At 60.7% G+C, this 9,091-nt stretch overlaps 1 long non-coding RNA gene across 5 annotated transcripts; it reads right to left on the bottom strand.

Moving 5' to 3' along the window:
• Positions 1-3,019: 3,019 nt before the first annotated feature.
• Positions 3,020-7,419, bottom strand: LOC144302743 (uncharacterized). 5 transcript variants are annotated; one of them, XR_013369778.1, is made up of 4 exons: positions 5,799-7,419; positions 5,279-5,637; positions 4,256-5,024; positions 3,020-3,582 (listed from the first exon to the last, which is right to left on the bottom strand). It is a non-coding gene; the product is annotated as an uncharacterized LOC144302743 (long non-coding RNA). The 5 variants fall into 5 exon arrangements; XR_013369780.1 differs by having other exon boundaries at positions 3,020-3,356; positions 3,418-3,582; positions 5,279-7,413; XR_013369776.1 differs by having other exon boundaries at positions 5,279-7,418.
• Positions 7,420-9,091: the final 1,672 nt, after the last annotated feature.

Here is a 9,091-nt window from a genome sequence, read left to right as displayed (position 1 = left end):
TTGACTTTCCGAGTCTGAATGACTGAGCACCGCGCGGGGGGGGGGGGGGGCGGGGCGGGCGCGAGGCGGCGGCGGCGGGGGACCGGCCGAGCGAAAATGGGCTGGCGCGCGGCGGGCGGCGGCGGGGGAGGGGCGGGCCGCGGGCGGCGGGGGAGGGGCGGCCCCGGGCTCGGGCTCCGGCTCCCGCTCGGCTCGGCTCGGCTCGGCTCGGCGGCGGGGCGGCTGCAGCCCTGCCCCTGCCCCTGCCCCTGCCCCTGCCCCTGCCCCTGCCCCCGCGCGGCCCCCGCCCCCGCCCCCGCCCCCCGCCGCGGGCCCGGCACCTCCCGAGCCTTCCCGCCCCGGAAGCCTGAGCCACGTGGCCGGGCCGCTCACAAAGCGGGGAGCCCGGGCGGGAGGTGGGGCGCCCTCCCCTCCCCTCCCCCTCCCCCCCCCCCCCCCCGCAGCCTGTGCAGGTGTGCGGCCGCCCCGCTGCGCTCCCTCCCCCGGGCCCGGCACCCCGGCCCCCCGACGGGCAGCAGGTGCGGCAGGTGCGCCTCCTCCCGCGGGGCCTGGGGCGGCCCGGGGCGGGTGTGCGCGGACACGCTCCGAACCGGGGCGCGGCGGACCCGGACCCCGACCCCGACCCCGACCCGGCCCGGCCCGCTCAGGCCGCCGCGCCCGCCCCACCTCCTCCGGGCCCCCGGCTTCGCGGGCCTCACGGCTGAGCCCAGGCCCTGCCTCCTGGCCGGGGCTCCGCGGCTCTGCACCCCCGCCCCGCCCCGGTCCTGGACCCCCAAATCCTCCAGGCGCCGCCCCGCTCAGGGCTTATGTCCCCTCAACTGCTACGGATGGCCCCCCTCCCCCGCCTGCCCTCTCCCCTCCCCCACCCGCCCTTCCTCCCCTCCTCCCCTCCCCCTCTCGCCTTCCTCCCCTCCCCCTCCCGCCCTTCCTCCCCTCCCCCTCCTGCCCTTCCTCCCCTCCCCCTCTCGCCTTCCTCCCCTCCCCCTCTCGCCCTTCCTCCCCTCCCCCTCCTGCCCTTCCTCCCCTCCCCCTCTCGTCCTTCCTCCCCTCTCCCACCCGCCCTTCCTCCCCTCTCCCCTCCCCCACCCGCCCTTCCTCCCCTCTCCCCTCCCCCACCCGCCCTTCCTCCCCTCCCCCACCCGCCCTTCCTCCCCTCTCCCCTCCCCCTCCTGCCCTTCCTCCCCTCCCCCTCTCGTCCTTCCTCCCCTCTCCCACCCGCCCTTCCTCCCCTCTCCCCTCCCCCACCCGCCCTTCCTCCCCTCTCCCCTCCCCCACCCGCCCTTCCTCCCCTCCCCCACCCGCCCTTCCTCCCCTCTCCCCTCCCCCTCCTGCCCTTCCTCCCCTCCCCCTCTCGTCCTTCCTCCCCTCTCCCACCCGCCCTTCCTCCCCTCTCCCCTCCCCCACCCGCCCTTCCTCCCCTCTCCCCTCCCCCTCCCGCCCTTCCTCCCCTCTCCCCTCCCCCACCCGCCCTTCCTCCCCTCCCCTCCCGGCCTTCCTCCCCTCCCCCTCTCACCCCTCCTCCCCTCTCCCGCCCTTCCTCCCCCCCACATCCTTCCTGTCCTCCCCTCACCTTCCCTCTCCTTCTCCCTGTCCCGCCTTCACTCCTCCTCCCCTCCCCCTCCTCTCCTTCCTCCTCTCCCCCCTCTTCCCTGTCCTCCCCTCCCGCCCCTCCTCCCTCTTCCCCTCCCCCTCCCGCTCCTGGGGCTCCAGCTGTGTTTGTGGAGCACCGAGGGCTCAAGGCGCAGGGAGGCTGTGCACCCCCGCCCCCCGCCCCCCGCCGCTTGCGAACCCCGCCCTGCGCGTCCCAGCCCAGCCGTGTGGCCGCGGGCGGGTCCCTGACCTCTCTGCACCCTCATGGGTGAAAAGCGGGGCCGCCACCCCCTCAGTCATGTCACGAGGCCCTGAGGAAAGCCGGGTTCCGTCCGGACTGACAGCCAGGCCTTCCCTGGCTTAGCCCAGCGACGCCCCCGGGGCCCGGGCGGTGCCTGCAGAGCCACGGCCTCCGGGCCCTTCCCCGCTCCGAGCACCTGCAGCCCCAAGAGGAGCCACCTTGGGGGGGCGGGGGACGCGTCTGTGCCCCAGGTGGGGGGAGGGGATGCGCCCCTGACCCAGGCGGGGCAGGGGGGTGGACGCGTCTGTGCCCCAGGTGGGGGGAGGGGATGCGCCCCTGACCCAGGCGGGGCAGGGGGGGGGGACGCGTCTGTGCCGCAGGTGGGGCGGGGCCGGCACGTCCACAGCCTCCTTGCGAGCCTCGGGGCTCCTGGCGGCCTCTTGCCCGGGGGGTCGGCAGGTGGGGGGGTGCCAAGAGCTGAGCATGCCGGTCCAATCGGAAGCCTCCTGGGGAATTTTGAACCTGGAGGCGGAAAAGCCCATTTCTCCCCCAACCTGCAAGATAGTATAAAGCTGGGAACCTCCTCCATGACCTTGTTGCCCGTCCTGTGGAGGGGAGAGCAGCCTGACACAGAGCCGGCCCTAGAGGTCAGAGACAGAGACACAGACACCCAGGCGGGAGCAGAGCCGGGAGGCCCCGAGAGCCCGATGTGGGCAGTACTGGGTGCTGGGTCCCTGATAGGGTCCCGCCGCCGGGCTTCCTGGGACCACCCAGTATTGTCTACAACAGGCTCTCTTTACTTAAATTGGCTTGCCTGGTGTTGTGACTTGACACCAAAACATTCTAGTTAATACAGCACCGAGCGTGGCCTTTATCAGTCTCATCGGTGCAGTCTTAGCTGAGTTGAGGACGAGCTTCCCCGACCCCAAGACCTGGGGGTAGCTGCGGAGTCCCGCAGGCCTGTCGTCCCCTAGCCTGGCGCCCTGTAAGCACCCTGGAGCCCAGCAAGGTGTGAGCAAGGTGTGAGCGGACAGGAGGGGCTGGCCTTGGGACTCAAGCCTTGAACCCGCCAACTTTCGGGGGGCCCGCGGCCGCGGCTGCAGTCTTCTGGAAGCCCATTTATCCTGCCCCAGTGGTGATTCGGGTTTATTCAAGTGAATAGAAAGACAAAAGACAAGAAACTTTATCTCCTCTAAATTGCATTTAATAAAATTCTTGGAGAAAATGAGTGAATCGTCAGGCTTACGAATCCCCCTGGGTCTTTGTCGGAGGGAGGCTGAGGAAATGCGTGCTGTTCAACGTTTACGGGACAGCAGATCCACATGTTATCTAAGAAAACGCTGGAGTGACTTAACCTACTTCCCCCCCCCCACCCCGCGTTTGTTTCCAGAAGGTTTTTTCCAGCATGTGACTCACTTCCAGGCAGATCCAAAGACAAAAAGCTGGCTAATTGTGTGTCGGTGAGCCGGGTTCCAGGCTGCGCCATCGGGAGCACCCGGCCGGCCCGGGGACGGGCCTCGCCAGCCTGTGAGGAAGGCCCGGGTCGGCGGGTCCCCTGGCAGGAGGCCCAGGCCCCCCGCACGCACTCGGGCATCCGGCGGCGGATCTCAGGCCCAGGCACCGCGGGTGTCCCCTCCTCGGGGTACTGCCAGCTGGGGACTCTTGGTGAATCGACCCCGTTCCCTCAGGCACCGTGCGGGGCCCGGGGACACAAAGATGAACACAAACGGAGGCGCGGAGCCGCTGCCAACCTGTCAAATAAGGAAGGAGAAAGGCAGAGAAGAGGGCAGGTAGGAGGAGCTCGGGGGCCCGAGCCCCATTCCCCGCTCCTCACCGCCTCTCAGCAGCGCTTCAGCTGGTTGACAGCTTCCAACTTTTTTTTTTTTTTTTTTTAAGATTTATTTTATCTTAGAGAAAGAGACAACATGAGCGGGGAGAGGGAGAGAGAGAAAACCTCGGGCAGATCTGCAGGTGCACAGCTGCCGTCCGACGTGGGCGGTACTGGGTGCTGGGTCCTCAGTACGCGGAGCCCGACCCGAGCCCAAACCAAGAGTCGGACGCCCGGCCAACGGCCACCCGGGCGCCCCAGCTTCGCCCTGCTTGAAGCCCGTTCCCTCAAGGTTTCCTCGATGCCTGTCTCCCAGCCGGTCCGCTGCTCCCACCCCGTCACCCCCACCCACACCTCCTAGATGTTTCTCTTCCGTGCTCTCTTCTCTGCGTCACCACATCCCATCTCCCAGCTTGTTCACCGCCCCCCACGCCCTTGTCCCCACCTACCTGCCACCACTGGCCGAAGCCACCGTCACCTGTGCACCTCTGCCCCCGCGCAGGCCCGCACGCCTGACCTAAGCCGCCTTGCCCCAGCTCCTGCGCCCCGGCCACACCAGACCTCCTTTTCCTGTCCCGCCACCCCACCCTTCCTACCCGAAGGCTTCTGCCCTGGAAGCGGATCCCCCGTGGCTGCGAGGCTCGCTGCCCACCGGCCCGGCTCCTCGGCGGCCCCCGGGCTCCGATCTGGCGACCCAGCAGCCAGCGACGTTTCTCTCTCGCAGCTCCGGGGCTGGGAGCCTGAGACCAAGGTGCCCGCAGGCCAGGGCCGCTCAGAGCCGCTTCCTTCGTGGGCCGCAGGTGCAGGCCTTACTGTGTCTTCACGTGGCGCAGACGCCCCAGCGCCCAGGCCCTGTCTGCAAAGGCAGGCACCCCACCCGCGAGGCCTCCCCAGGGTCCCGCACGCATGGACCGTCACGCTGGGGAGGGGGCTTCCACCTACAGACTGGGGGCGACGCGATCATACAGCCCTTAGCAGTATTCAGGTCCGCTCCAGGGGTCACTCCCACCGCCCTCCCTCCCGCGACCCAGCTCGTGGCCTGTAAGGGCTTATCGCAATCTGTGGGGGTCACCGTGCTTCTTTCTGTCCTTGCTGGGCTCCAGATGCCCTGCCCGCCCCTGGAGGACGACCCCACGCCCGGGGACCCCTCCCTCCACCTCACTTGTCTCCCCCCCCCCCCCAGCAGCACTCGGAGGGTGACCGTGAGCACGGTCCAGGTCCTCTCCTCCATCCTCTCCCGCCCCTCACGACTGTGTCTGCCCCGCGTCGGCCCAGACCCCTCCCCAGGAGGCCCGTCACCCCGTCCTCTCCGCGGAGCCACGCTCAGCATCAGCAGCGCCTGCTGTCGCCCATCGCTGCTTCCTTCTGCAAATCAACGTTCTTCCCTTCCCTTCGCATGGAGGATGCCATCTCTCCCGCCGTCTCCCCCTCCCCCACCCCCTCACTGAGCTGGACCCTCCCACCTCCCTGCTGCTTCCCCCACCCATCTTCTGTCCCCCCCGAAATGCTGAAGCACCTCACGTAGGAATCCTGTGGCCTCAGCTTTCAAAACCGACCCCTGATCCGGCCACCCCGACTGCCGCTGCTGGACCCTGGCCTAAACCCCAGTCCTCTCTTACCCGACTACCCCGCCGGCTTCCCAGCTGGTCTCCCCACTCCCGTCTCCCAGTCCGTCCGTAGCACGGCGGCCGAAGGCGGCCTTTGAGACTTTGTCAGGTCATGTCACTCCTGCACAAAAGCCTCCAACAGCGTTCCATTTCACTCAGAGTCAAAGCCAAAGGCCCCATGGCGACGTTCCAGAACTTACTGGATGGTCCTATCACCTACCCCCTCCCAACGTCCTCCTCCCCTCTTGCTTCCTCGCATTCCAGATTCCGGTAACCGCTCCGTGTGCGGAGGTGGCCGTTGCCTCTGCGGAAGCTCTTCCGGGCGGTGTTTGCATGCCTTGCTCCTCGGTCAGCCAGGCGTCATCGTAATACTGTGACATAATCGGAACGTTCTTTCACCTTCCCAGAGTCCTACTTGGGTCACCCCAATACAATGCAGCCCCGTTCCCGTTCTCAGCACAACTGAGTCCCCTTGTCTTGCTCCCTTTTCCCATAGTTCTCATCACTTTCCAACCTGCTGTGTGATGCTCACCATCCGTCTCCGGCTGCGACACAGGCGCTGGCTTATCTACTGCTACGGCCCCGGCACGGAGAACCCATCAGTAGGCTTGCATCACATACTTGCTGGACACATGGAATTGGAGACTGCAAGCTGACAGACCAGAGCCTAGAATGGTGCCACGGCGCGGGCAGTCGTCGCAGCTGAGAGAGGGCTGAAGCCGTGTATTTCGAAGGCCTTGTCTGCCATGCAAAGTTACCTGAATGTTACCTTACATGCAGTGGAGGGGCCCTGAATCTTTTTAAGCGATGAGCTGTCATGACCGTGAATGTGCCGGATATGGCTCTGGACGCATCGTGGTGCACAGCAGCAGAGAGGCTGGTGGCCCAGGGCCCAGGTGACAGGCTGTGGGCAGGTGGACTGATGAGCAAGAAGCCGTGTCTGAGCCTCTCAGCTCAAGCTGGGTGAGCAGTTGCTAACTTTGCTCGCTGGCCTACCTGACAAGGTCTCCCTGTGTGCACCGGAAAGAAGCCATGGAACTCGAACGTGGGTAAGGAGGCCCTCTCAGCCCCACCGCTTTCACCTGAGCCTCAGAGTAGGGGTCTCACTTGAGTGTGTATTGTAAGAATAATAACCACTTAACCACTTACCCTTACACAGCACCATAGAGCTCACGGAGGATCTCTCCGACTATTTCATCGAAAAACTCAAAGACCCAGAGTACTCCAGCCGGTATGTTTAAGTATCCAGCCACTCCACTGGTTAAGAAAGGAGATAACACTTACGTCCTGGAATACTCCAGGGAACTTTTCTGATGAATTGCTCAGAATGTAGTTACGACACAACCTAGGGCACTCCTTTTCCCCTTCTAACAAAGATCGTACCGGACCCTAAGTTGTCAGAGATCCAAAGTTAGTGTTGTCGCTCGTCCTCATGCCATAGGTTTTGTGAACCCATCAAAGTCTCTTCTCTCCACAGTCACTTGACTGTGTGCACGGAGACACACATAAGTGCGCTGACAGGTAAAATAGGTACTTTCCCCAGTTACTCCTGCATAGAGGAAGAGATCATATTTTGCTTCCCCCAACCACTGAGAAAGCATCTATGCTTATAAAAATATTTATAGGGCTGCCAGGAGTTCCCCTTTAGTCCCCCTAGCTCTTTGCACACCCCTGAATGGGTTTGTTTCTACATAAATAGTCTTTGTACACCCCACATGCCCGTCTTCCTTGGCAGAAGCCCAATTTAGATATGACTGTATTTGAATGTTGCAGCCCAAGCAATTAGTTTCGTGTACTTAAATGTTCCTAGCTGAAGCAGCTCTAGAAATTATCTAGTGAGTCTAACTCCTTCATTTTCCAAATGAGAAAACTGAGGCTCAGCAAGCCAAGGGGAGGCAAAAGGAAATTGGTGCTCCCTACGCTGGTGCCGTGATCCAGACCATAGCAGGCTGTGCTCCTGCAGGACTTCCTTCATTCCTCTCTGCGGCCAAAAAAAAGAAACCTTTGAGGGAGGTGTATGAGTCTGAGTCCTCCAGAGAAACAGAACCAGTAGGAGACAGAGAGAAAGAGAGAAACATAGGGGCGCCTGGGGGGGCTCAGCGGTTAAGCATCTGCCTTCAGCTCAGGCCATGATCCCAGGGTCCTGGGATGGAGCCCTGCATTGGGCTCCCTGGGGAGCCCCCCCCCCTCCACCCCTCCCCCTGCTCATGTTCTCTCTTTGCTCTCCCCCTCTCAAATAAATAAATGAAATCTTAAAAAAGAAAGAAAGAAAGAAAGAAAGAAAGAAAGAAAGAAAGAAAGAAAGGAAAGAAGGAAGAAAGAAAAGGAAGAAAGAAAGAGAGAAAGAGAGAAATAGAACTTATTTTAAGGAATTGGATCACAAAATCCTGGAGACTTGCAAGTCCAAACCTGCAGGGTGGGCAGTCAGACTTGAGTCTCAGGGAAAAGCTAATACAGCTGTTCAAGTCCCAAGGCCATCCATTAGCAGAATTCCTTTCCACTTGAGGGAAGTCAGTCTTTTTTTTTTTTTTTTTCTATTTGGGCTTCAACTGATAAGATGGGGCCCACCTACATTTATGGAAGCCAACGTGCCTTACTTCAATTCTACACTCACAGAAATGTCCGGAATGATGTTTGACCAAATATCTGGTCATCATGACCCAGCATAAAATCATAAAATCCTAAAATGATTTTATGTTGACACATAAAATCAATTCCCACAGTAAATAATATAATTTTACAAATGGACTTTGAAAACCAGTCCCCAAAAAGTTTGAGTGACTTGCTCGAGTCGCCTGGCTAATTAACTGGGACCAGAACTTGGGACTTTTAAGTCCCCGAGAGTCTTCTTTCTACTAAACTATGGTCTTTCTATTAAATTCTCCAAGGAAAAGAAAGAAGATGGCAGTTGTCAAGCACCTAAAATTCTCCTATTTGCCAGGCTCTGTAGTAAATGATTCACCTACGTGAGATTGAACAGACCACCTTTGTGTAGACGTGAAAACAGTCTCCTGGAAAGGCGGAAAGCCAGTCCCAACGTGGCAAACAAGTGCTGGTAAAGCGGGGATTCCAATCTAGGTTTAGGTGGTTCCAAATACTTCCTGCCCTCTGGCTTTTCTTTTTTCCATCTGGAGTTTTTTTAATGATGTTTTCACTCATACTCACCTTCCTTTCAATTCAGCAGGATGTAGTTTCTCCCCCAAATTTTAAGAAATGGCCAGAGTCTTCATCCATTAGGACCATTTCCTCATTCTGAGCGCATTTTCACCCGTGGACTGGGAATCGGACGATAAGAGCCGTGTGGACTCCGTCTCGTCTGAGCGTCGTCCCAGTTTGCAAAGCTGTCCCTGGCAGCGGTGCTCTCGTCCCCTCGTCCCGTTCCTCCAAACTCTTCTGCGGCTCCTCTTTAGAAATCACTCTCGGGGCCTGCATCACTTGCTTTTCAAAAAGTAGCTTTACTGTTAGCAAATGTTCATCATTTGATCTGATTTTGGGGAAACAGCCCTAAATCGTCTGGTGTCAGACCTGGTGATGAGTGAGGTACGTGATCAAGCTAATACAGTTGAGATCAGAGTAAAGAACATGAGGTGTGACTACAGAAGAGTGAGTGATTTTCCCGAAATAGCTGGGAAAGCGCCTTCGGGGCGCCCAGCCTCCTTTGAACAGTGACAACAAAGCTCGAACACACGTTTCAGTCAAAGAGAACAGCTCCTCAAGGGACCACACGGAACGGACGATAATGCATCCGGTGTGTCCCGGTCATCCTGTGTCCCGGTCGCTGCACGTGTGAACGTTATTTTGTAAATGATCGTATGTTTAGGAATC

The sequence above is a fragment of the Canis aureus genome, chromosome 31 (assembly GCF_053574225.1).
Source record: "Canis aureus isolate CA01 chromosome 31, VMU_Caureus_v.1.0, whole genome shotgun sequence".
NCBI lineage: Eukaryota > Metazoa > Chordata > Mammalia > Carnivora > Canidae > Canis > Canis aureus.
The sequence above is the reverse complement of the archived record's forward strand: the minus strand, read 5'-3'. Positions and strand labels throughout refer to the sequence as shown.